At 38.8% G+C, this 23,916-nt stretch overlaps 1 protein-coding gene and 1 pseudogene across 1 annotated transcript in view; both read left to right on the top strand.

Moving 5' to 3' along the window:
- The window catches only part of LOC138057281 (uncharacterized), a 113,497-nt pseudogene that overhangs the window by 12,448 nt on the left and 77,133 nt on the right, over positions 1-23,916 (top strand).
- LOC138057279 (uncharacterized) overlaps positions 23,375-23,916 on the top strand; it is a 3,151-nt gene continuing 2,609 nt past the window's right edge. Inside the window, exon 1 of the mRNA XM_068903328.1 lies at positions 23,375-23,916. This exon is cut by the window's right edge and continues 1,134 nt beyond it. The gene's annotated coding sequence lies outside the window, so the exon portion shown is untranslated.

Here is a 23,916-nt window from a genome sequence, read left to right as displayed (position 1 = left end):
TAAATGGAGTTTACCTTAGAACACACGAATTATGCGGAACAAAGAGAGCTATATCTTACCAAAATAAGAGATTTACATACAGCCAATAGTACTTTTGTTGTGTTCCGTATCCAAATGAAGAGTTCCCAAGTGAGTTGATACTGAAGGCTGGCAATGTGAATACCCGAAAGTGGTTTCATAGCCGGTGTTTGGGAGCGTCAACCCGGTCAAGACAACAAAGAAAAGTATGGGTTGAAAGTAGTTAAATGTAATTTTATTTTCCGGTTTATTTTTTTTCCAGTTGAAAAGTCGGGATCATCATCTGAAGGTAATATCTCAGTAATTGGAGTTTTACAAATGGCGTGAAACAAGGGTAGCATTATCCTGGAACAATATCTTACCAAAATACAAGACTTACAAACTATGACTAGTACTTTGCTGTGTTCGGTATCCAAATGAAGAGTTCCCTTTTGCGTGAGGGGGTTGGTGGGTGGATGATAGCGTATGGGAAGAGGGAGCGTCCGAGCCATCTTTTAACTCCCAACAATCTATGGAACAGTCCAGCAGGATTTCCTTGCATTTTGTCCTCTGGTTAATAGGCCTCTTAGGTCTAGAAATGCAAGTAATAAGATGCATGCCCAATTTTGACGTCCAACACGAAGTGTCCTTTTAGTAAGTCAAAGTCATTTTGCTTCATGTACCGATTTCCAACAATAAGGTAAGGGTAAAGGGCAGCGTTATTTTTAGCTGAGGGTAAATGCAGCTTTGTATTCTTACTTGAGGACTAGCATTTGTGGGACAGTTTGTGACATTAATTGTCTGTATTCCGAGGCACAAGTGATGTGAAAGTGGGGAGAAGAGCAAGTGGAGACCGTGTCGCTTATTGAAATCCGCGTGCATCTAATTAGGGACATTTTTGGACATATCCGAGTGGGCCTTAATCACTCTGCGGCCATGTTGAGTCCCGAGAGATTAAAAACTTTTGTTTTGCCCGACCGAAACTTGTTCCCAAACATTTCAACTCGAGGCTCGGGATAAGAAATCTGTTGTCTATAGCCAATATGGCTGCCGCGCGAGTAAGGCGAATAGGCCTAACTAGGTCTGTCTTGATTGCACTGAGCACTTTTAGGATTCTGAGTGCTTTTAGAGAAAATTTAGCACGTTTTTACTCTTTGGGAAACAGTCAAGCAATTTTTCGTATTTTGTTTTGAAGATCAATTTTCAGCAAACCGAGGTTCCTTTGTGATTGTAAAATTGAAATATCGAAGACATGAAAAGTTAAATCGTTGAAATGAGCTTGAGTTGATGTTGCGTTTGAATTAAAAGAATTTAAAACCATGTTAGTTTTTAAGCCATAGATCTCTAAGATATCTTTTGCTTGAAAAACATGTTTCACTTCTCTGAGCATTTAGAAACAATGGAAGGCCAATTCTTTGTTAAAAAATATTCATACCTTCAAAACTCTTAAAACCTTTCAAAAGATTTGAAACATTCCATTTCTAATTAAATTTTGCTTACTTTTTTTTTAGTTTGAAACTATTTGAGTAGTTTTGCGCCATTTCTGAGGCACTCGTTTTACTCTTTTTTACCCAGTACGAATGGGACTGGTCTACTGGTGAAATTGAAAATCTAGTTTTTTCAAATTTGTTGCTGCATACATGTAGGTGAAATGTAGAAATGTCATAAGACACGAAGCCGTCTTCTAGTGGCTCGCAAGCTGTGGAAACTCCTTGCAAGATCCATAATGAAAAAAGAGGACTGGAGTGGGGGTGGTTAGGGTACGATGGGTAGGAGCTTTTGACCTTCGTTTTACTCTCTGAAAGCTATGGATCATTTTTTAAGACCAGGAATGCAGCAATAAAGGAAGATTTTCATGTACTCTTTTAAATCCCGCCTTTTTAAACAATTTTACTGATTACTGATTAGGAGTGACATGTGTAATTGGTATCAAGTGAGTTGATACTGAAGGCTGGCCATGTAAATGGCCAAAACTGGTTTCGTAGCCGTTGTTTTGAGCGTTAACTCTGGTTTAAGCAAATTAGAAAAATGTATGTTTATTTTCGTTATCTTTAAGAAAGGTACGGCATTTTTTTACTTTCGAAGTCATTTTTCGATGTTAGTACAAACATCATCGTCAGTTACAGAATACTTGAAAATCCGTTAGGACTATATAACAACTAGGCGAAACATGAATAATTAAATATGATTACGTGACAAGAAATACATATTTAAGTGAGTTACAGAGTGTTAGAAAGAATGTAGAGCCTAAAGCGTAAGTGTCAGGTTGACGTGATGAACTTGTTGGTTTAAATTAGGCATTTCCGAATTTGTATTATATGCATAGCCTCCTTGCATGTTTCGCCTAGTTTTTATATAGTCGGTTTTTCAAATATTCTGTAACTGACGAGGGTGTTTTTAACATCGAAACATGTCTTCAAAATTTAAAAAAAATGTCGTAACTTTCTTAAAGATAACGATTTGCTTTCTGCTGTCTCGACCTTTTGGATCCATTATCCATGTTTTTGTTACTATTTCATTTTTTTCAGTTAAAGAGTCAGGATCGCCATCTAAAAGTAATATCTCAGTAACAGTGAAATTGCGCAAAACAAAGAGAGCAAAATCCGAGAACAATATCTTACCAAAATACAAGACTTATGCAAACCACGACTAGTATTTTTGTTGTGTTACGTATCCAAATGAAGAGTTCCCAAATGAGTTGATACTGAAGGCTGGCAACGTGAATACCCGAAAGTGGTTTCAGAGCCCGTGTTTGCGTAAACCTGGTCAAGTTAAGAACGTATGGGTTGAAAGTAGTTAGTAGTTCGTTTTTTTCAGTCAAAAAGTCGGGATCGTGATATGAAGGTAATATCTCAGTAACTGGAGTTTTACTTTCGAAGACAGAAATGGCACGAAACAAAGATAGTAAAAACCGGGAACAATATTTCGCCAAAATACAAGTCTTACTAATAGTAATCATGGATTCGTAAAGTGCTTTCGATGTGTCGTAAAATAATACTTTTTTATTGTACCCATTGCCCAGAAATATTCAGGGAAAGTGGACTTGTGCAGTATGCAGAGAGAACTTGAATTTCTTGTGAAAAGCAGCTGAGTTGGCAAATCACAACTCCGCATCGTTGCCGGCACTAATTGCGTGCTGGGGCGAATTGTAGTGTCTGTTTCCTACAAAACGTACCTCTACACAACTTTCTGATCTTGTGATAAGTAGCTTTAGTCATATTTGCAAGTGACACTTCGAAAAAATCAACACAACTTCACTTACCCTTGAAAAAACAGCGAAGAAAACGCGCACAAATGCAAAGTACGTGGAATATCGCTTCGATTTGGAAATGATTCAAAAAAACAAAAAAAAAAAAAAACAACAACAACAACTAACAGAAAGAAAAGGAAAAAGAGAGAAAGAAACATGGGATCCACTTAATCAATTTAACATCCGATTTTCGCGTTGGAGTTGATACTCAATAAGACTGAATTGTATCAAACTCTGGTCTGCCTGAAAATAGACCATATGAGCATTTTGTGAATCATTTGAATTACAAAAATTATTTTGAGTGCCCCATTTACTATGGGGCGGCCTACCCTACCAAAAAGAGAGAGATGAGTCGTCACGTGTTTTCACATCCATGCAGCAAGCATTCGATAACTTGCAAAGTAAGTCTGAATTGGCCGTTGATTCTAGCCCCCAAACTCATAAAAAGAAACAAGACTCGATCCACGGGACTTGTTATTGTCCACTAAGCCGTTGTTTTCAATATGATAAAGATAACAATTCAGGGTTTCGGAACAAAAGCAAACCAGACCAGTTTTCAAAAGAGAGAACGTGACAATTGAAGCTATCATTCCCAGGCCTTAAGGGTTAAAGTTGTCTTGCCCTTGGAGGCTTGTTATGGGAACTGGTAACAGCTAAAATCGAACAATGCATTTGACTGGTGTGGGTGCAGAACTTCACTGAATGTCGAAGCTAGAAATGGACATCTGTGATGAATCTCGCTCCGATCGACTACGGCGAAAGTGCCTTGTGTAACGATCACTGTCTTGGTCAGAATTACATTAGTTTGGGTTTCTGATGAGAAAGAATATTTTTGTAAGCGCCAACACTGATTGCGTCTCTTTTTGATGTCAATGGTGACACATCCAGTTTGTTATAATGAGATAATGCTGTGACAATATAATTGCTACATTTTGTGATAATTTTTTTTAAAAGAAAAACGAATTTATAAGGCGGAGTACTTTAAAGGTCAAGTATTCCTCAGGCGCTCAGATTATGGACAAAAATCGCGTCTGAGACGGAAAATTGGTCTTACGGGTTCCTCGTCAGATGTCAGAATTTAAAGGCCCCCCTTCAACCAACAGGCTGTTCGACCGTTTGTTTTTGTTATGGATATTCGCATTGCTTATTCTAGCGATCTGATTGGATGAATTTCAGCTTTGGCGGCATTTTCATGTATGAAAATTGTTTCGCGGCACCCAGTGCCTGTCGGTTGAATGTGGGCCTTTAAGTTTACATTTGGATGAGAAATTGGATGGTCTGTCGCTCACAATTAAACAATATCGTGAAATGTTGCAACTTCCGCACGTTTTTCCGTGGAAGGGTTGGTTGGGAATAGAGACTGGTTTTCGGTCAAAGACGAATCTTACGGCTAGATCTTAGACGAGTTTTTTTAAGTTGTTTTTCTATTTTCATTTTTTTTTCAAATGAAACGAGGAAATTTTGGTTGAAACGTAAGATTACAGTAATCAGGCTATTACTTTAGAAGACACACTGCAAATAATGCGAAGCAAGGGAAGCAAAAAAATTTCCTACCCGGGAACAATATCCTACCCAACCTCGTTCCCAGGGTCTCTCTTCTCTGCCTCCAATGTCGTTGAGAAAAGACCCTGGTTCACGTTGGTCACGTGTCTTCCAGAATCTGGGAGGTTCACCAAATATGTCTTAGGGGATCGGTGGCAGTAGGCTTTGTCGACATTGCAATTGATTTTGTAGCTAGATGACCATCGACAAAACCTTTGACCGCAGTAGTTTATGTACTACACATATGGAATTAGACGTAAGAGGCAAAACGGTTGTGGTCAAATCGATCCCACGCCACAGAAAATATACAAGCGTCATTCAAAATCTCACCCGTGTGAAGGTCCGGATCAACGAAGAATGCTAATAGTTTGCGACAATTTCAAAGAAAAGAAGATTTTGTCGTGCGAGAAAACAAGCGAAACGTTTATCCCTGGGAAACAAACATGTTCAGCGATCAGCCGGTGTGATGTTAAGTTCTTATGTCACGTACGGACCTCAAATCATCAAATCAAACTGTATTAACATGTGCAGGTATTTTCTTTTGGTCTTTGATTTTCGTTTATCTTTCGAATGTTAAACAACGTGATTCCTTATCTCGCAATCTTGTACAGTGAGTAGACAGTTCTAACTTACGATATTTATATTTCAGCAACTTCGTGTAAATTGTCCATGTCGTTAAGATATATATTTTTGCCACTGCACGTGCACAGCGCTTTAATAGCGTGTATATTTTTAGCCCCAGTAGAATATAGAAGATGCAGTTTATCAAGCAAACGTAGTGTTTGGTGTATTCTTTTATGTTAGTGTATGTTCTGGAGAAGCAACTTTAGCTACTAACGAAATCAATTTTTGTGAACATCAATTGCCGCTCGACATTGAAGTTGTCTTGTCAGTCACAAAAGCTCTTGCTTTTAGGTTGACAGCTTTTGCGGGAATTCATCTCCTGTGGGAATACAGCATCAGCTCTTTTGACTTTTTTGATACTTACATTGTAAGATAAAGATTGCTTATCTAAAAAATGCCTTGTCAAACGAATACGATCTCACCCAGTTGCGGTATCAAAATATAACGAAAACTCTACCCCGGCCCAGTGAGAAAATGTTTGTCACGTGACCAGCGTGAACTAGGGTCTTTTTCTTAACGACAATGGAGGCAGAGAAGGGAGACCCTGGGAACGAGGTTGTATCGTACCAAAATACAAAAAATTACAAACAATGGCTAGTAGTTTGTTGTATGTGTTACAGGTTGAAATTAAATTCAGGTCCATTTATATCAAACTAGGTAAATTTAAATCAAACTAGGTGAATTTAATTAACGTAGGTTATTTATCAACTGTTTGAAAAGGGCTTTTCTTTATGGGGTGTGGTTGAAAAGAAGGGGCACGGTCTTTTTAGGGGGTTTGAAAACAAAACAAAAAAACTAGAAAATCGACTTTCCTCCCTTTTCCCACTTTCCTACTCTCTCCCTTTTTGTCCCTATCTCTCTTAACCTTTCATCTCCTGATTCATTCGTCATACCTACCATTACTTTACGTACTTACGTACCCTTGACCCATTCAATTCCAATGTTTACACGAGAGAAAGAAATCGCTTTGGACTGCACTTATCGAGACTTGAACCGGGCACCTCTGTCATCCCTTGGCATTGAGTCCTTAGCGCAGCTAACCGCTTAACCACACAGGACTTGGACCAGCAGTTGTCATTAATTTAAAATAGCAAATACTTTTCTCGTGGTGCAAGAGGGCCCAGACTCTTCTCGGTCATAGTAAATTATGCAAAAGTTTACTCGTGTGCAATGCGTGGCCCTGTACGGTTCGTAAAATGGCTAACACAAGTTGTGTTGATTCAGAGATATTCTACCAAAAATTGAGTAAAGTTAAAGCTCCCTAAAAGCCAAAACCAAGCAAAATAACCCCTTGTATTGACGACAATGTAATGAAGACAGCAAGGACAGAGCAAATCTGACGAGTCAAGACGTAGCAATTATCATTTGGACGAAAAGAATGGAAACTGGAGGGTGGCAAAATATTATCCAAGAACGGGAAAGAAATTTTTCAAAAAATGTCAACTACAGTCTTTTGCCAAAGAATATTGCGCACAAAGGAAGAGACAAGATGGACAAGTATAAGAAGTAACACAACTCTTTGTGTCACTCTGCTCGATACACAAAGAACAAAAGTCTATCAACAGCAGGCAAAAACAGCCTGTGCTAGCCCCTATTCAAGCAAGAGAATTCCTAACACATTTGCAAATGGAGCTAATGGACCTTAGAAACTTATCATGTACATATTCATGTCATCGCAAACACAATTGGATTCTCGACATGATTGATCATTTCACGAAATATTCAGAAGAAGAAGAACCTAAATGTGCTTGTTATTCACTTACCAAGTCAACAAAGGAGATAAGGACACCTCAACATGGAAAAGCAAGAAACACACGAAGAAAATACAACAACAAAATGACAACAGGCAAGGCCAATACCATTTCATTCCAAGTCAACAATTTTGCCAAAATAGAAACTAAGTGGAAACTAAAGTCCTTTACAACCAAACACACTTCTTGGTAAAGTAATTGAAAAAGAACATGGATTTATGACAGTTGTCACCAAATTTGGAATTATTAACACTTGGATTGCATGCACACCAAACAGACTACAAATTACTTAAGCCATAAAGGCACTTGCCCAGTGACACAAGTGCAAGAGGTGCAAAAACAAGGAAATGACTTCTCATTCACCTACAGTCAACTACATGCAAGTAATGACTGTTTAATAAAGGTTACAAACTTTGTGGACTACCAGAAAAAAAACTTTGAATTTGATTGTTGAAGTACTGATAACCACAAAGGGGTTTTATACTGATTAACATATCTACAAGTAACTGTACATCATTCAATAATCTACCCTCTAAAAAGTCAATTGTCTTTTTCCTTCCAAAAACCAGAAAAATAAATATTAAAGATGAAGGTAATTCTTATTAAACAAGATTTTGTTTTTCTGCTGCTCTAAGATAAAAAAAAAAAAGCAGAATTAGTTATCATGCACAGTATGCCTAAACCCAAACTTAATGCTAACCATTTAAAATCAGTGCTTAGGCTTAATAACAACCAAAGGCGTTTTTACAGACTAACTCATGAAAACGTACGTACTACATCTCCTTACTGATTTACTTACCAATATACACGTAGTTGCTAACAATTGATGGACTTTTTGTTGGTGTTTCCAACTTTCAATTTCAACCTAGTTTAAAATTAAATTTACCTAGGTTGAAATCACTTCAACCTGAATTTCAAATTTACCTGTAACATGTGCATTATCCAAATGAAGAGTCCCCAATAAAGACTCATTTGGCCATTACTCTTGTGTCCGTCAGCATCCTGATTTGTTCAAGGAATTATCGTTTACACGACATTTTTTTCGGTTATGAACAGTCCTCATCTATCTCCTTTACATTGAATTTCTCTTGCTCTTGTTTCACAACGACATGGTTGAATAAACATAACATCATTAAGAAAAAAAAAATGATCTGCTCCTATTTGCATGTAATTTAGTCAGTAAAATCGTAAATTGGGGTCCCAAATTAACAGAACTCGTCAACCTGCATAAGTCACAGGGTCCTTGAGAGTATCTCCGTGCACTGTCAGCACATATCGCATGATTCATAAAGTCTGCAGTCAATGCACGATTTTTGTGCTTCATGCTTCATTTCTAAGACTGATATTGTTGGCAAGGCATTGCTTTTGTGCGAGCTCTGCGTGTTTGCTGGGACACAAATAGTACCACATATGTTTGGGATATTTTGGCCAAGCCCTGTTGGGCTAGACCCGTTTATTTAAAATCAGCATTGCAACCCAAGAAATACACAAATATAGAAGATATGATCCCAGCAAAGGTGAGGGCACACCCGCCATCCACAAGAAACTAAGAATAGGGAGGGGGGAGGGCAAAATAATCTTAACTGTCTTGAATTAGTTAGTGAAAGAGGCCCTACGCCTAGTTTCTGCACTGGATAAGATCTACAGAAATTCCCGGATGACAGGAATGCCCCAACTGCATCATGGGAAATAAATAACTAAGCCTGTCACACCCAGCATAAATCCATTTATATCCTCTGGGAAATATAAAAATATATTTTTTTTGCTGGAGAAATTGTTACACACAATTTTATCCAGTAGAGGAATGTCATGTTGAAAAGCAGACCAGAAAAGGCTGTGAATGATCAAGGAGCAAGCTTGTAATTGTCCTGATTCGTCAATAATTGCGTGACAATTAAGTCGACAAGCAAAGGATCGTCTGACTAGATATCTCTCCTTACGGAAACAAGAGATAGATTAACTCACGTCAGGTCTTTTCACACTTGTTTTAACACTTGGCATTACAATTAAAATAAGAAAATAACCAAAAAAGAGCAAAAAAAAAAAGAACAAAATGTGTTAAAACCTTCTTAGCACTTACCATTTTGTCATGGTTGATGTTATCACTCTCAAGATAAGGAAGTCATGCTAGGACGCAGTTCATTTCATGCAGACTGCACCGTGCTGTAGATCTGTTAATTACAAGCCACAAATTGGTCATGGCATGACCAAGGTTATCTTCGATGAGAAGACAAATACACAAACAAAAACTTTATGTCGGTTTTTGCTTTCGATAAATGCAAAAGGCGAAGACATAAACGCAACCGCTTAACTAAATTGATTACCTGGTTAGAGTCCATCGTTAGTTTTTATAATCCGCAGAATTACATGGTCATAAACTGGAATTCTTGAACGAGTAACACATACTTGGCCGTGAGGTCTGAAATTTGAAAAACTAAACGTATTTCAGGGGAAAATTCTTTCAAAAGCGTAGACTGGCTCGATTCGGGAGAATCAGTCTAGACCTCTTGTTACTTTCCATCTTAAACTTTGACTTACACTTGCTTACGCGGATAAAAGGCTTTTTGTTTTTTGACCAAGGCCCAAGAAAATCTAAGAGGATTTTCCTTAGAATGCTGAAATTGTAAAGTTTAATTAACTCGGAAGAATGAAAGAAAAGTGCAGGATACTGGAAAAGTTTGGTACGTTAAGAACGAAAATTGACCATTAAAAGTTATTCTCGGAACGAAATGCTAGAAAACTGTCGCAAACAGTAGTTCGTAGTTCTACTTTTGGGTAGGGTTTTTTTTTTCTACAAAAAGATCTACTATCGTTTGAATGTTATAAATTAAGGGTATGTTTTAATAGAAAAACCTGTGTTCCTTCAAGGACGGGGGAAGTGAATCATGGTAAATAGTTAGCGTCAAATGAGTTGATAATGAAGGTCAGCAATTGAACACGTGAAAGAGGTTCCTGAGCTGAATGTCTTTTAAATGTTAACCCTAGACAAGCTAGCCATGAAGAATAACACAGCACAGACAGAATTTTTGGTTACATGCAGCACAGTGGTTACTACCCAAGGAAGCAAAATGGCTTTGCATGATTATACCGTTATCTGAATAGGTGATTTTCTTTCCTATATTATAGCAAGTGCTGCTCAATGTTTCTTTCAAAGTAGCTTTGTGTTGGACAGAACAGCTGTGTTTTGATATGAACTGAGTCCGTCCGGGTAGGGGACTGTCTACGGCTGGTGTTTTGAATCTTGCACGGCTGGCTTTCGATACCCTTTCACCCTTCGTGGAGTTCCAAGTCTCATTTGCGTTGACTTGGAAGGGAAAGTATCACTCACTTAAATTAATGGCCGCATACAACTAAAATGATTTTAGTGAAATAAGTGTAAGACAAGTCTGTTTGGGAGCCATTTTTATCACCAAACGCAAGCACTGTGGGGACCGCGGTTGGAAAAAAATTCCTTAATTTATCTGAAGACTGAACCGATACATCTAACAAAGCTAGGTTTACGAACTCAAGCATCGTATTACCAACATTTATAGTTGAGGTAATAACCACATGACTCAGAACACCAAAGTTGAATGGCTAAGAGAAACAAAGAACGATGTTGCGGGAGTGCCGGAAAAGTCTTCCGATTAAAAATAGCCGGGTGACCAATCAATTAAAGAAAAATATTTAACTGAAAAGCCCTCGGGCCAGATGGATTTCAAGGTTTTGTGATGAAGAATCTTATTTCGTGAATGGAGAGAACTGCCGTGCACTTCAGGACTGGCTCACTACTAAGCAAATGCTACAGTGGCTTACTAAAGATCGGACAGTACTAGTCATTAAAGATAGAGAAAAAAGGAATACAGCAACAAATTTTAGGCCCATGATAACTTGCCTGCCGCTTGGAGATGAACTTTATGAACACCTGAAGGAACAGAATTTATTGCCTGGTGAAAAGAATGGGTGTGAATGAAACTGCAAAAGGAGAAAAACCAGGTCCTGAGATGACTTGGGTGTACAACAAAAAGACAAATGCTATAATCCCACCTTTGTGGATCATCAAATGTTTACGAATATTTGCCCTGCTGAAAATATGCTGTCGTTGTTGGAAAAAGTATGAATCAATGGCTGGTGGAATTGACATCAGGAGGAAGTACCCTTGGCTCAGTAAGTGCAGGAGAGGAATGTTCCAGGGAGACAGCCCGTCACCGCTGCCAATTGTGTTGACCCTTATCCCGTTCTCGGTGGTGAGGCTAAATTAAAGCGGGTTATTCATTGGTCGAGAGAGAGCAGCGAGCGAGAGCAACACTAATCTTGCAATGCATCTCCGGGCTATTGCGCAATGAATCTCGATATTGCATGCCTGAGTTCGCCCGATTATAAATGCTATGTCTTGAGGATTGGCTTCTGAGGTACACTCGGCATTTCTTCGGGCCGTCGAGTTACAGTCTTCAGATTGCCGTCGGACACCGAGCGCCACCGAACGAATGTTCGGCTAATCACATGGCAGAAAAAAGCATAATGTTCGTTTCTTTGAGTTATGGCGGATTTGTGTAGTGGCGGATTTTCCTCTGGAAATCTCCTGTTGTTTTTACGGTAAGTATCATTATGAATCGATTTAGATATATTATTGAAAGTTGTCAGAGCTTTCAAACTGTGTTGTTTTCTGGTTTGAGAAACATGTCGCTTTAGATTCTTCACATTGTCGGTCGAGTTTGAAACGAAGGCAGTCGCATGTTATGTCAATGGCTACCATCACCATCGACTACTACAAGGCGTTTGGTCTTACAAAATCTCCCTTCTTTAGGGCTACCTCCATTGATCAGGTCTCCTCCTACTCGAGCATTTCCCTTCTCATTGAGAACGACTAGTTTTTAGTTTAAATCTTCATGGAAATGATGACAAACAAGTGGACTCCCTTATCAAGACATAAGTGTGGAGTTTGGAATAAGTAAGTGCGCAGCCCTGGTTATGGAAAGTGGAGAGGTATCTAAGGTGTGAAACATCGTACGAAAGGCCACAAGAATAACATTATCATCGCATTCTTTGTCAGATCTTCTGGTGACCATAAAAAAACACCTTGTTAATTAAACGGGCGTATTTCTTCTACGCATCTCCAATCATGACTTAATATATGTAACATTACGCTTGAAGCTCAAAAGACTTCCACCGAAGAACCTTAAAAAGAAAAGACTGTAAGAGATCGAGTGAGGACAAAGTTAGATCCGATGTCGAAACGATGCCTTTTCACATCGGTTCGATGACAAGGACGATTTGTTAAGGGCTTGGTCGCACTTGGTTAACATTATAACAATAGGTCAACTAGCTCTGAGTACATTCCTTCGAAGCTCTTTAACCTGGCGAGTAATGCTATAGTTTCATATTTGATTAATCTCTTTCAGTAGACCTGTGAGCTTAATAATATCAATTCTCTGCTTGCAAGATAGCAAGGTTGACGCCGGTCTCTACGCTTTTTGTTCCAAGAATGATTGTGCAAGAAACGATCAAAAATTATACAACTTTGCTCGATTTTTGGTAAATCTCAAAGTTTCAAGTGACATTTACCTTGGCTTAGCAAAAAGCTTAATTTCCTGCTTTAAACGTGCACATGCAAAAAAGCTGAGGTGCTCTTGTTAACTTAGTTGGTAGTTTGTGTGTAAATAGCTTCTTTACAAACTAAGGTTAAGTTACCTTAACCATGGTTAGCAATACCCAGAGTAAACCTCTCACGAGGACCCATGGTTTTAGCAATCATGGTAGAAAAAAACCACGTGCAATGGATATGTCTAAAAAGCGCTTTCTTGGCTGTTTTTTTCTTTGTATAACTGAAAATTTTGTCACTTTTCGTTTAATTCGTTTTTCTAGAAACAAGTCAGTGGAAAATGCAGCAGAATTCTGTGGGGTGATAGAATCAATCGTCTCATTTGTCGGAAGCGACGAAGCTTAATCTCTTTTGTATGCGGGGACACTGTATCAAGAACTGGGTATTAAATGGTTGGTTGCCTACTGAAATTGATAATTGGCTTGAATTTTTTTTGCTTAGAGTGATAGTAGAGAGTATTCAAGACCACCTAGACACTTCAAATGATACATGGGATGGTACCGAATTGATGGCCAACCACGGATAGGATTTCGGAAAACACCTTGGGCACCAGGGCTGAGCCACATGCAAATCGAGCGAGATTGGGCGCTAATACGGGTTTATAAATAGAGTTGAGCTCGCAGTGCGCAGTGGCGCCAGTACGTCATTGCATATTGGCGGATTGATAACTCTTCATAAAGCACTTTGGAGCACGAATTAGGGTATTTGAACTGTACGCTAAATTTTGAGAAAGTACGTTAATAACCGCTATTTTTTGAACATATTTTGGGTTTTGAAAGCAGCTAAAATAGCGTGAAATAGCCCCTTAAGGTTCCTGTGTATTCTATATAGCTGAGTGTAAGTATTTCTTCTCTCGTGACCGCTTAGACCTTTCGCGAATGTCGTCTTGCTACAATTCAAATCAGGGAAATTACACCAAGTACTGGACTGCTGGACCACTGCCTCAAAAGCGTGTGTGCTCGATCCTCGATCAACACCTTTTACATGGACAGTGAAACAGAAATCGCCGTCGAAAGTATTTAGAATTCAGGCGTTTCTTTTGTTTGCTCAACCCAACTTTGTTGACCCAAGACTCGTGTTCTACGTGAATGTATCTCATGTTATTTGTAAAATTTGGCGTAATTTTCGAGGAAAAATAGCTGGCGAGTTTAACCATCCGCTGCCTATTATGATCTTATTGGAAACCCTACATTCTGTTACTCTCGAAACAAGGCGCAGTACATGCAGACTACTCTTTGCTGTAGATCATTCAGCTGCAGGCAACTAGTTTATCATGGTATTAGTATAAAGCGTATCGCCGATAAGAAGAGAAATACACAAATAAAAAATGATGTCAGTTTTTGTTTCCGAGAAAAAAAAGCAAACGCGAAGACATAACCACAACTGCTTAGTAGGTAGATCGATAGCCGGGTAAGATTGCATCGTTGAAAAACCTGTATTTAGTTTTTATAATCCGCAGAATTACACTAAAGTGGAATTCTTGAACGAGTAACACATACCACTGCGTTAGATCTGAGATGTGAATGACTAATGGTCAATATTCCTTCGTATCGTGACCACGTTCCAAACTTTTGCGCTTCTCTCCCATTCGTTACACTTCACAATTTCAGCATTCAAAAAAATCGTCTCGAATTTTCATGGAATTTTATGACCATGAAAAAAAAGAAAATGCAGTTTTTTGTTAATGCGAGTAAACAAAATGGTTTGCCAAGGTTTAAAATGGAAATTAACAAGTAGGGGAAACAGAATACTGCGAATCGAGCTAAACTAAACAACTCTCTTAGTTTTCAAAGAATTGTCCACTGAAAGAGGGTTACCATGCTTATTTATCATTAAGGAAAATTGCTGTAGTGCTTCTTTTGGGATGGAAAATCTTTATGCAAAAAGATCTACCATCGTTTAAATCTTATAAACGAAGGGTATTTGTGAATGGAAACCAGTGTTCCTTCAAGAACGGGGGAAGTAAATGATAAACAGTTGGCGTCGAATGAGTTGATGCGTTTGTCTCCGGATCGAGTGGTCTGGGTTCGGGTTCTGGCCGGGGACATTGTGTTGTGTTCTTGGGCAAGACACTATACTATAACGGTGACTTTCTCCATCCAGGCACCAGGTTCATAAATGGATACCGCCGAATTTAATGCTGGGGGTAACCCTGCAATGGACTGGCATCCCATCCAGAGGGGAGTAGAAATGCTCCCAGTCGCTTCATGCTAAATAAACCGGAGATAAGCGCCGCCCTGATGGGCCTTCTAGGCTCGTAGCAGACGTTAATGCTAAATGAGTTGATACTGAAAGTCAGAAATTGAACATATTGAAGAGGTACCTTAGCTGTTGTTATTAAGTTATTAAGAAATTGTGTTGAAAGCTGTGAACTCCGCCTTTTCATTGTCTATTTTCATTTTTCTTTTCTTTTTTTCAGAGGAAGAATTAAAGGCACAGCTAAGGGCAAGTAAGGCCTATGTAATGCAGCTTCTATAAGAATATGCAAATGACATAAAACCAAAAAGGGTACAATATCTTGTTAAAATACAGTTTACGTCTATTTAATTTCTTCCAATTCATCGCTTAATAAACCTTACGCCCTAATTTTTAAAGAGTTTATTGACACCTTTATTTTTTGGGTTGGTCACGACACCCTTTATACACATAGTAAAGTACATGTATAAGCTTGCCCCAAAACTCAAAAGAAGGCTAAAGTGCGGACTCAATAAGTGTCTTTTCTACATAATTTTGGATGACTCGTGAGCAACAGTGCTGGCAAATCTGTGCTCATTTGTATGATTGTTTCCTTGTAAAATAATTCTATAACTTTTTGAATCAATATAATGGCCATTGAGTTGGGCCGTGGGCTTAAGTTTGATTTTTAGAAATGACGAAATGTCGGAGTGGATTGTTGGTGATCAAAGGGCCTTGTTTCTAAACTTTTGGGAGGGAATTGACTAAACCAAAAAGGTATCAACTGCCTTGATAAATAATTTAACCATAGGAAAGAGAGCATTGTCTCAAAATCTTTTTTCGAGAAAATCGGAGGAAACGTGCTCTTGTCAACTAGTTACCCAGTGCTTCGATTTTGCAAGCCGTTCGGCTGAATGATACGAATCTAGCATAAGCGTGAGCAAAAAGAGAATGATATTGTTAACTAGATAACGCAACTGTAAAAACGACCTTGCCTCTACTGTGAATAACACTTCGCAATGACCCGGGTAAAGCGACATAAGTAAAATGACATATGAGCGCCGGTTGAGTCTTTAATACTACTTTTGGAAAAGAAGTCGAAAGGCGCTCTGGAAATATTATATCGCCAGCGCTCATTGTAATTTTACGAATCACATATGTTGATATTAATATTATTCATGCTACCTCGTATAAAGCTAAATTTGTGTGACAAGTATAGTCTTGCTGTCAATAAGGGATAAGGCCATGATAGTGTGCTGTGCAGCTATATAGACACGCTTAACATGAAGCACATGCGTAAAACTACAATTTAAGTTATGTTCGCATCTGTATGGCCCACTTAGTGATAGACAATGGCGTTGATTCGTTGAAGGTAGCAAGAGATCATGGAAAAAAGGGATGTCAGTATGGGAAATGGTGTAAGGCTGATGATGTTTCAGATCATTGAAGTTGTTGCACCATGTCATTACTTGCATGGAAGTTTAATGGTTCAAAAGTGATTTAGAAAATAAAAAAAACAGCTCTTACTCTCTTGTGATCAATTTATGATTACGTGACCATTTGCTATAATCCCACGAATTAGCGAGAAACACAGTAAGTAAACATTTTAATATCAGCATTACAATGATGTAGCTTCCGAACAGTTTAGCAAGCGTATGATACTAATTCGGAGACCGCGCTCCATTTAGTAGGGTATGACAGCAATGGCTCGCAACAAATCAAGACATAAGGTTTTGCTTGTGGGTCATTCCCTGGCCTTTGTTTTACATTCGCATAGATGCTATTGGTAATGCCTGTTCGACCGTTTGTTTTTGTTATGGAAATTCGCATTGCTTATCCTAGCGATTTGATTGGATCAATTTCAGCATTGGCGGCATTTTCATGTATAAAAATTGTTTCGCGGCACCCAACGCCTGTCGGTTGAATGTGGGCCTTTAAGTTCACATTTGGATGAGTGATTGGACAGTCTGTCTCTCACAATATCGTGAAAGAACTGGACTTCTTGAGAGCCGTGTTATAGCATTCAAAGTATAGGCCGATAGTCGATCTCTTTTTTCTAAAGATGTTAGAACTTTCGCGCGTTTTACCGTGGAAGGGTTGGTTGGGAAAAGAGACGGGTTTTTTGGAAAAAGAGGCGGGAAAAGAGACGGCTACTCCTCGTGAGTCCACAACATTTTGACCACTGTGATGACGAATATCGTTGTCGATAAGAGTACAGATAACGCTGAACCACTTTAAGTTTTGTTAAATTTGCCTCCAACGTTTTTTTCTCAAATATTGAGTAAGGCTATCCGCGTTGTATTCATTTATCGTGACTTTCCAGGAAAGCCTTTAGAGACGAGATAGTAGAAAACTGATCTGCAAAGTGTTAAAAATTGATCACAGTCTGTCTGTATTTTTGGAAACATATTTTACTCCACCAATAAGCCAACCCCTCTTTCAGTTCTTCTTAAAATTCTTTCATGAAATATTAGTTTAATAAGATCAATCAAGAGTAATCCGTAACATATATATATTTTTTATTTCAATAGTAAAACAAAATATGGAAGCTAAAAAACCAGGTAATGTATTTTGAAGTGCGGTTTATAGACGAAATGAGAAGTAATACTTGCACTTCTCTGGACGAAATATACATTTCTTTCGTTTATCGAGTCCTTTACGGGAACAATTGATCCCGACAAATTGACCCGCTCCCAACTGTGTGGCTTCATAGCTTAGTTATTTGAGCATTGCACCAGCATCGCAGAGGTCATGGGTTTGAATCCCGTTGGAGCCACCTGAAATTTTCAGGTGTCTATAAGAGACAATTGCTTTAATTGTTTAGCTAAGTGCGAGTATCACTTCTCTATTTCATGGTATCAGGTGAGTTGATACTGAAGGCTGGCGATGTGAATGCCTAAAAGTGGCTTTATAGCTGTGTTTTGAGCGTTAACCTTGATCAAGGAAAACTAAAAAAGTATGAGTTAAAAGTGCTTGAATGTTATTTTTTTTTTTTTTCTATTTTCATATTTTTCAGATAAAGAGAGGAAACTTTTCAGGAAAGGTAATATTACAGTAATTAGGCTATTACTTTAGAAGACACACTGCAAATAATGCGAAACAAAAGGGAGCAAAAAGTATCCTACCCGGAAACAATATCCTACCCAAACTCGTCTCCAGGGTCTCTCTTCTCTGCCTCCATTGTCGTTGATCACGTTGGTCACGTGTCTTCCAGAATCTGGGAGGTTCACCAAATGCGTGTTAGGGGATGGGTAGGCTTTTTTCGACATTGCCATTGATTTTGTAGCCAGATGACCATTGACAAAACCAGTAATTTACGTACTACGCATATGGAATTAGACGTGAAAGGCAAAAGGTTGTGGTCAAATCGATCGGACGCCACAGAAATATACTTGCGTCATTCAAGATTTCACCCGTGTGAAGGTCCGGATCAACGCAGAATGCTAATTGTTTGCGACAATTTTAAAGAAAAGAAACGTTTATCCATGGGGAACAAACATGTTCAGCGATCAGTCGGTGTGATGTTATTTAAGTACTTACGTCACGTATCGACCTCAAATCATTAAATCAAACTATATTAACATGTGCAGGTATTTTCTTTTGCTTTTTGATTTTCGTTTATCTTTCGAATGTTAAACAACGTGATTCCTAAAGTCGCAATCTTGTACAGCGAGTGGACAGTTTTGACTTACGATATTTATATTTCAGCAACTTCGTGTAAATTGTCGATGTCGTTAAGATATCTGTTTTTGCCACTGCACGTGCACAGCGCTTTAATAGCGTGTATATTTTTAGCCCCGGTAGAATACAAGATATAGTTTATCAAGCAAACGTAGTGTTTGGTGTATTCTTTTATGTTAGTGTATGTTCTGGAGAAGCAACTTTAGCTACCAACGAAATCAATTTTTGTGAACGTCAATTGCAGCTCGAAATTGAAGTTGTTTTGTCAGTCACAAAAGTTCTTGCTTTTAGGTTGACCGCTTTTGAGGGAATTCACCTTCTGTGGGAATATAACATCATCTCTTTTGACCTTTTTGATACTTACGTATACATTGTAAGATAAAGATTGCTAATTTAAAAAATGCCTTGTCAAACGATATCAAAATATAACGAAAACTCTACCCTGGCCCAGTGAGAAAATGTTTGTCGACGAGTGCCACGTGACCAGCGTGAACCAGGGTCTTTTTCTTAACGTCAATGGAGGTAGAGAAGAGAGACCCTGGGAACGAGGTTGTATCCTACCACATCACAAAAGTTTACAAACAATGGCTAGTACGTTTTTGTTTGCATTATCCAAATGAAGAGTCCCCAATAAAGACTCATTTGGCCCTTACTCCTGTGTTCGTGAGCATCCTGATTTGTTCAAGGAATTATGGTTTACACGACATTTTTTTCGGTTATGAATAGTCCTAATCTATCTCCTTTACGTTGAATTTCTCTTGCTCTTGTTTCACAACGACATGGTTGGAGTCAAAGATAGTATAAACATAACATCATTAAGAAAAAAAACTGATCTGCTCCTATTTGCGTGTAATTTAGTCAGTAAAATCGTAAATTGGGGTCCCAAATTAACAGAACTCGTCAACCTCTATAAGTCACAGGGTCCTTGAGAGTATCTCTGTGCACTGTCAGGACATATCGCATGATTCATAAAGTCTGCAGTCAATGCAGGATTTTTATGCTTCATGCTTTATTTCTAAGACTGATATTGTTGATATTATTTGCAATGATCACGCTCCATCGAAAGAAATCAGTAATACAAGTTCATCTCAGCCTAGGATCACCAACACATTTCGCTTTAAATCGCAGGTACAGCCAATTCAAGGTGGCAGTTTGATTTTAATGCCCAAACTTACAAGCCAGCTAGAAATGAGGTTATGTCGCTTCCAAAGCAAGCCAAAGCCGCATACTTCTCCAAACTGTTCACAGAATTCAAGCAAAACTAACGCAATTTGGAAGTCACTTAAATCCAACAGCGCATCACAAGAGCATCGTTCCTCTCAAAAGAGACTACGGTAGTTTAGTACTGACTCATGAGGGGAAAGCCAGTTTGTTGAGTTCATATTTTGCCATGACTGAAGAAAAGCTAGCATCGGCACCACCATATATGGTCAACAATCCGTCACACATTCTACAAACATGCACACTCACCCTCGGCCTCTTGCAGATTTCTCGATCTCCCAGCAATCAGTGCTTAAAAAAAGCAATACCCTTAAAACCGTTAAGTCAGCTAGCTCTGAGTACTGATTCCTTCGAAGCTTTTAAACTTGGCGAGTAATGCTATAGTTTCATATTTGATTAATCTCTTTCAGTAGACCTGTGGGCTTAATAATATTAATTATCTGCTTGGAAGATAGCAAGGTTCACGCCTGTTTTCCAAAAAGACGATGAAATGGCTTGTGGTTATTACCGCCCGGTCTCTGCGCTTTCAAGAATGATTGCGGAAGAAACGAGCAAAAATTATACAACTTTGCTTGATTTTTGGTAAATCTCAAACTGAACTTTCAAGTGACATTTACCTTGGTTTAGCAAAAAGCTTAATTTCCTTTTTTAACCGTGCACATGCAAAAAAGCTCAGGTTCTCTTGTTACCTTAGTTAGTAGTTTAGGTGTAAGTACCTTCTTTACAAACTAAGGTTAAGTTTCCTTAACCATGGTTAGCAATACCGAGAGTAAACCTCTCTCGTAAACCTATGGGGTTAGCCATCATGGTAGAAGTGCAATGGATACGTCCAAAATAACGCGTCCTTGACTGTTTTTTCTTTGTTACTGAAAACATTGCCACTTTTCTTTTAAATAGGTTTTTTTAGAAACAAGTCGGTGAAAAATGCAGCAGCATTCTGCAGGGTGATAGAGTCAATCATCTCACTTGTCGGAAACAACGAGGCTTAATCCGTTTTGATGTGGGGACTCTGTATCAAGAACTGGGTATTAAATGGTTGGCTGCCTACTGAAAGTGATTACTGGCTTGATTTTTTTTGCTTACAGTGACTGTAGGGAGTATTCAAGAAATACTCATCCCAATTCGTAGCGCTGTTGCTCAGTCTACACTCCACCTAGACACTCCAAATGATACATGGGAAGGTACCAAATTGGATAGCCAGCCACGGATAGTATTTCGGAAAATATCTTGGGCACTAGGGCAGAGCTACATGCAAATCGAGCGAGATTGGGCGCCAATACGGGGTTTTTAAATAGAGTTGAGCTCGCAGTGGCGCCAGTACGTCATTGCAAACTGGCGGATTCATAACTCTTCATAAAACACTTTGGAGCACTTTAGAGCACTTTGGAGCACGAATTAGGGTATTTGAACTGAACGCTAAATTTTGAGAAAGTACATTAATAACGGCTATTTTTGGACATATTTTGGGTTTTGAAGAGCGGCTAAAATAGCGTGAAATAGCCCCTTAAGGTTCCTTTGTATTCTATATAGCTGAGTGTAAAGTATTTCTTCTGTCGTGACCGCTAAGACCTTTCGCGAATGTCGTCTTGCTACACTTCAAATCAGGGAGCTTACACCAAGTACTGGATCGCTGGTCGGCTGCCTCAAAAGCGTGTGTGCTCGATCCTCGATCAACCCTTTGACATGTACAGTGAAACAGAAATCACCGCCCAAAATATTTAGAATTCAGGCGTTTCTTTTGTTTGCTCAACCCAACTTTGTTGACCCAAGGCTCATGTTCTGTGTGAATGTATCTGATGTTATTTTAAAAATTTGGGGTAATTTTCGAGGAAAAATAGCTGGCGAGTTTAGCCGTCCGCTGCCACTTATGCTCTTATTAGAAACCCTGCATTTTGTTACTTTCGAAAGAAGGCGCAGTACACGGAGAATGCACTTTGCTGTAGATCTTTCAGCTGCAGGCAACTAGTTTGTCATGGTATTGGTATGATAAAGCTTATCGCCGATAAGAAGAGAAATACACAAAAAAAAATGATGTCAGTTTTTGTTTCCGAGAAGAAGAAGCAAATGCTTAGTAGGTAGATCGCTCGCCGGATAAGATTGCATCGTCGCAAAACCTGTACTTAGTTTTTATAATCCACAGAATTACACTAAAGTGGAATTCTTGAACGAGTAACACATACCCCTCCGTTAGGTCTGAGATGTGAATGACTAATGGTCAATATTCCTTCTTAACGTGACCACGTTCCAAACTTTTGCATTTCCTTGCGCTTTTCTTTCATTCATTAGACTTCTTAATTTCAGCATTCAAAAAATTCGTCTCGGATTTTGCTGGAATTTTATGACTATGGAAGAAAGGAAAATGCAGTTTTTTGTTAATCCGAGTAAACAAAATGGTTTGCCAAGGTTTAAAATGGAAATTAACAAGTAGGGAAAACAGAATACTGCGAATCGAGCTAAACTAAACACCGCTCTTAGTTTTCAAAGAATTGTCCACTGAAAGAGGCTTACCATGCAAACTTTATCATAAAGGAATATTGCTGTAGTGCCCCTTTTGGGTAGGAAGTTCTTTATGCGAAAAGATCTACCATCGTTTGAATCTTATAAATGAAGGGTATGTGTTAAGAGAAACCCGTGTTCCTTCAAGAACAGGGGAAGTAAATGATAAACAGTTTGCGTCGAATGAGTTGATGCGCTCGGCTCGGGATCGATTGGTCTGGGTTCGGGTTCTGGCCAGGGACATTGAGTCGTGTTCTTGGGCAAGACACTATACTATAACGGTGCCTTTCTCCACCCAGGCACCCAGGTGCATAAATGGGTACCGGCGAATTTAATGCTTGAGGGTAACCCTGCAATGGACTGGCATCCCATCCAGAGGGGAGTAGAAATACTCCCAGTCGCCTCATACCTCATACTATACATAAACCGGAGATAAGCGCCGGCCTGATGGGCCTTCTAGGCTCGTAGCAGACGTTAATGCTAAATGAGTTGATACTGAAACTCAGAAATTGAACATATTGAAGAGGTGCCTTAGCTGGTGTTATTAAGTTATTAAGAAATTGTGTTGAGAGCTGTGAACTCCGCCTTTTCATTGTCTATTTTCATTTTTTTTTCCTTTTTTTTCAGTGGAAGAATTACAGGCACTGCGAAGGGCACAGCGAAGGGCAGGTATGGCCTATGTAATGCAGCTTCTATAAGAATATGCAAATGACAAAAATCCAAAAAGGGTACAATATCTTGTTAAAATACAGGTTAAGGACTCCCTAAGAATGGTACGTCTATCTATTTTTTTCCAAATCACCGCTTAATAAACCTTACGCCCCAATTTTTAAAGAGCTTATTGAGACCTTTATTTTTTAGGTTGGTCACGATACCATATATACACATAGTAAAGTACATGTATAAGCATGCCCCAAAATTCAAGAGAAGGTCAAAGTGCGGGCTCAATAAGTGTCTTTTCTACATAATTTTGGGTGACTCGTGAGCGACAGTGCTGGAAAATCGGTGGTCATTTGTATGATCTTTTTCTTGTAAAAAAATTTTATAACTTTTTGAGTCAATATGATGGCGATTGAGTTGGGCCGTGGGCTTAAGTCTGATTTTTAGAAACGACGAAATGTCGGAGTGGATTGTTGGTGATTAAATGGCCTTGTTTCTAAAATCGTTTACTTTTGGGTGGGAATTGAGTAAACCAAAAAGGTATCAACTGCCTTGATAAATAATATAACCATAGGAAAGAGAGCATTGTCTCGAAACGCACATTGCTCTCTTGCTCAATAATATTTTTTCGAGGAAATCGAAAGAAACGTGCTCTTGTCAACTAGTTACCCAGTGCTTCGATTTTGCAAGCCGTTCGGCTGAAAAATACAAATCTATCATAAGCGTGAGCAAAAAGGGAATGAATGATATTGTGAACTAGGTAACGCAACTGTAAAACGACCTTGTCTCCACTGTGAATAACACTTCGCAATGACACGGGTAAAACGACAAAAAGAAGTCGAAAGGTGCTGTGGAAATATTATATCGCCAGCGCTCATTGTAATTTTACGAATCACATATATTGATATTAATATTGATCATGCTACCTCATATAAAGC

Source organism: Montipora capricornis, chromosome 7, assembly GCF_036669925.1.
Source record: "Montipora capricornis isolate CH-2021 chromosome 7, ASM3666992v2, whole genome shotgun sequence".
NCBI lineage: Eukaryota > Metazoa > Cnidaria > Anthozoa > Scleractinia > Acroporidae > Montipora > Montipora capricornis.
The sequence above is the reverse complement of the archived record's forward strand: the minus strand, read 5'-3'. Positions and strand labels throughout refer to the sequence as shown.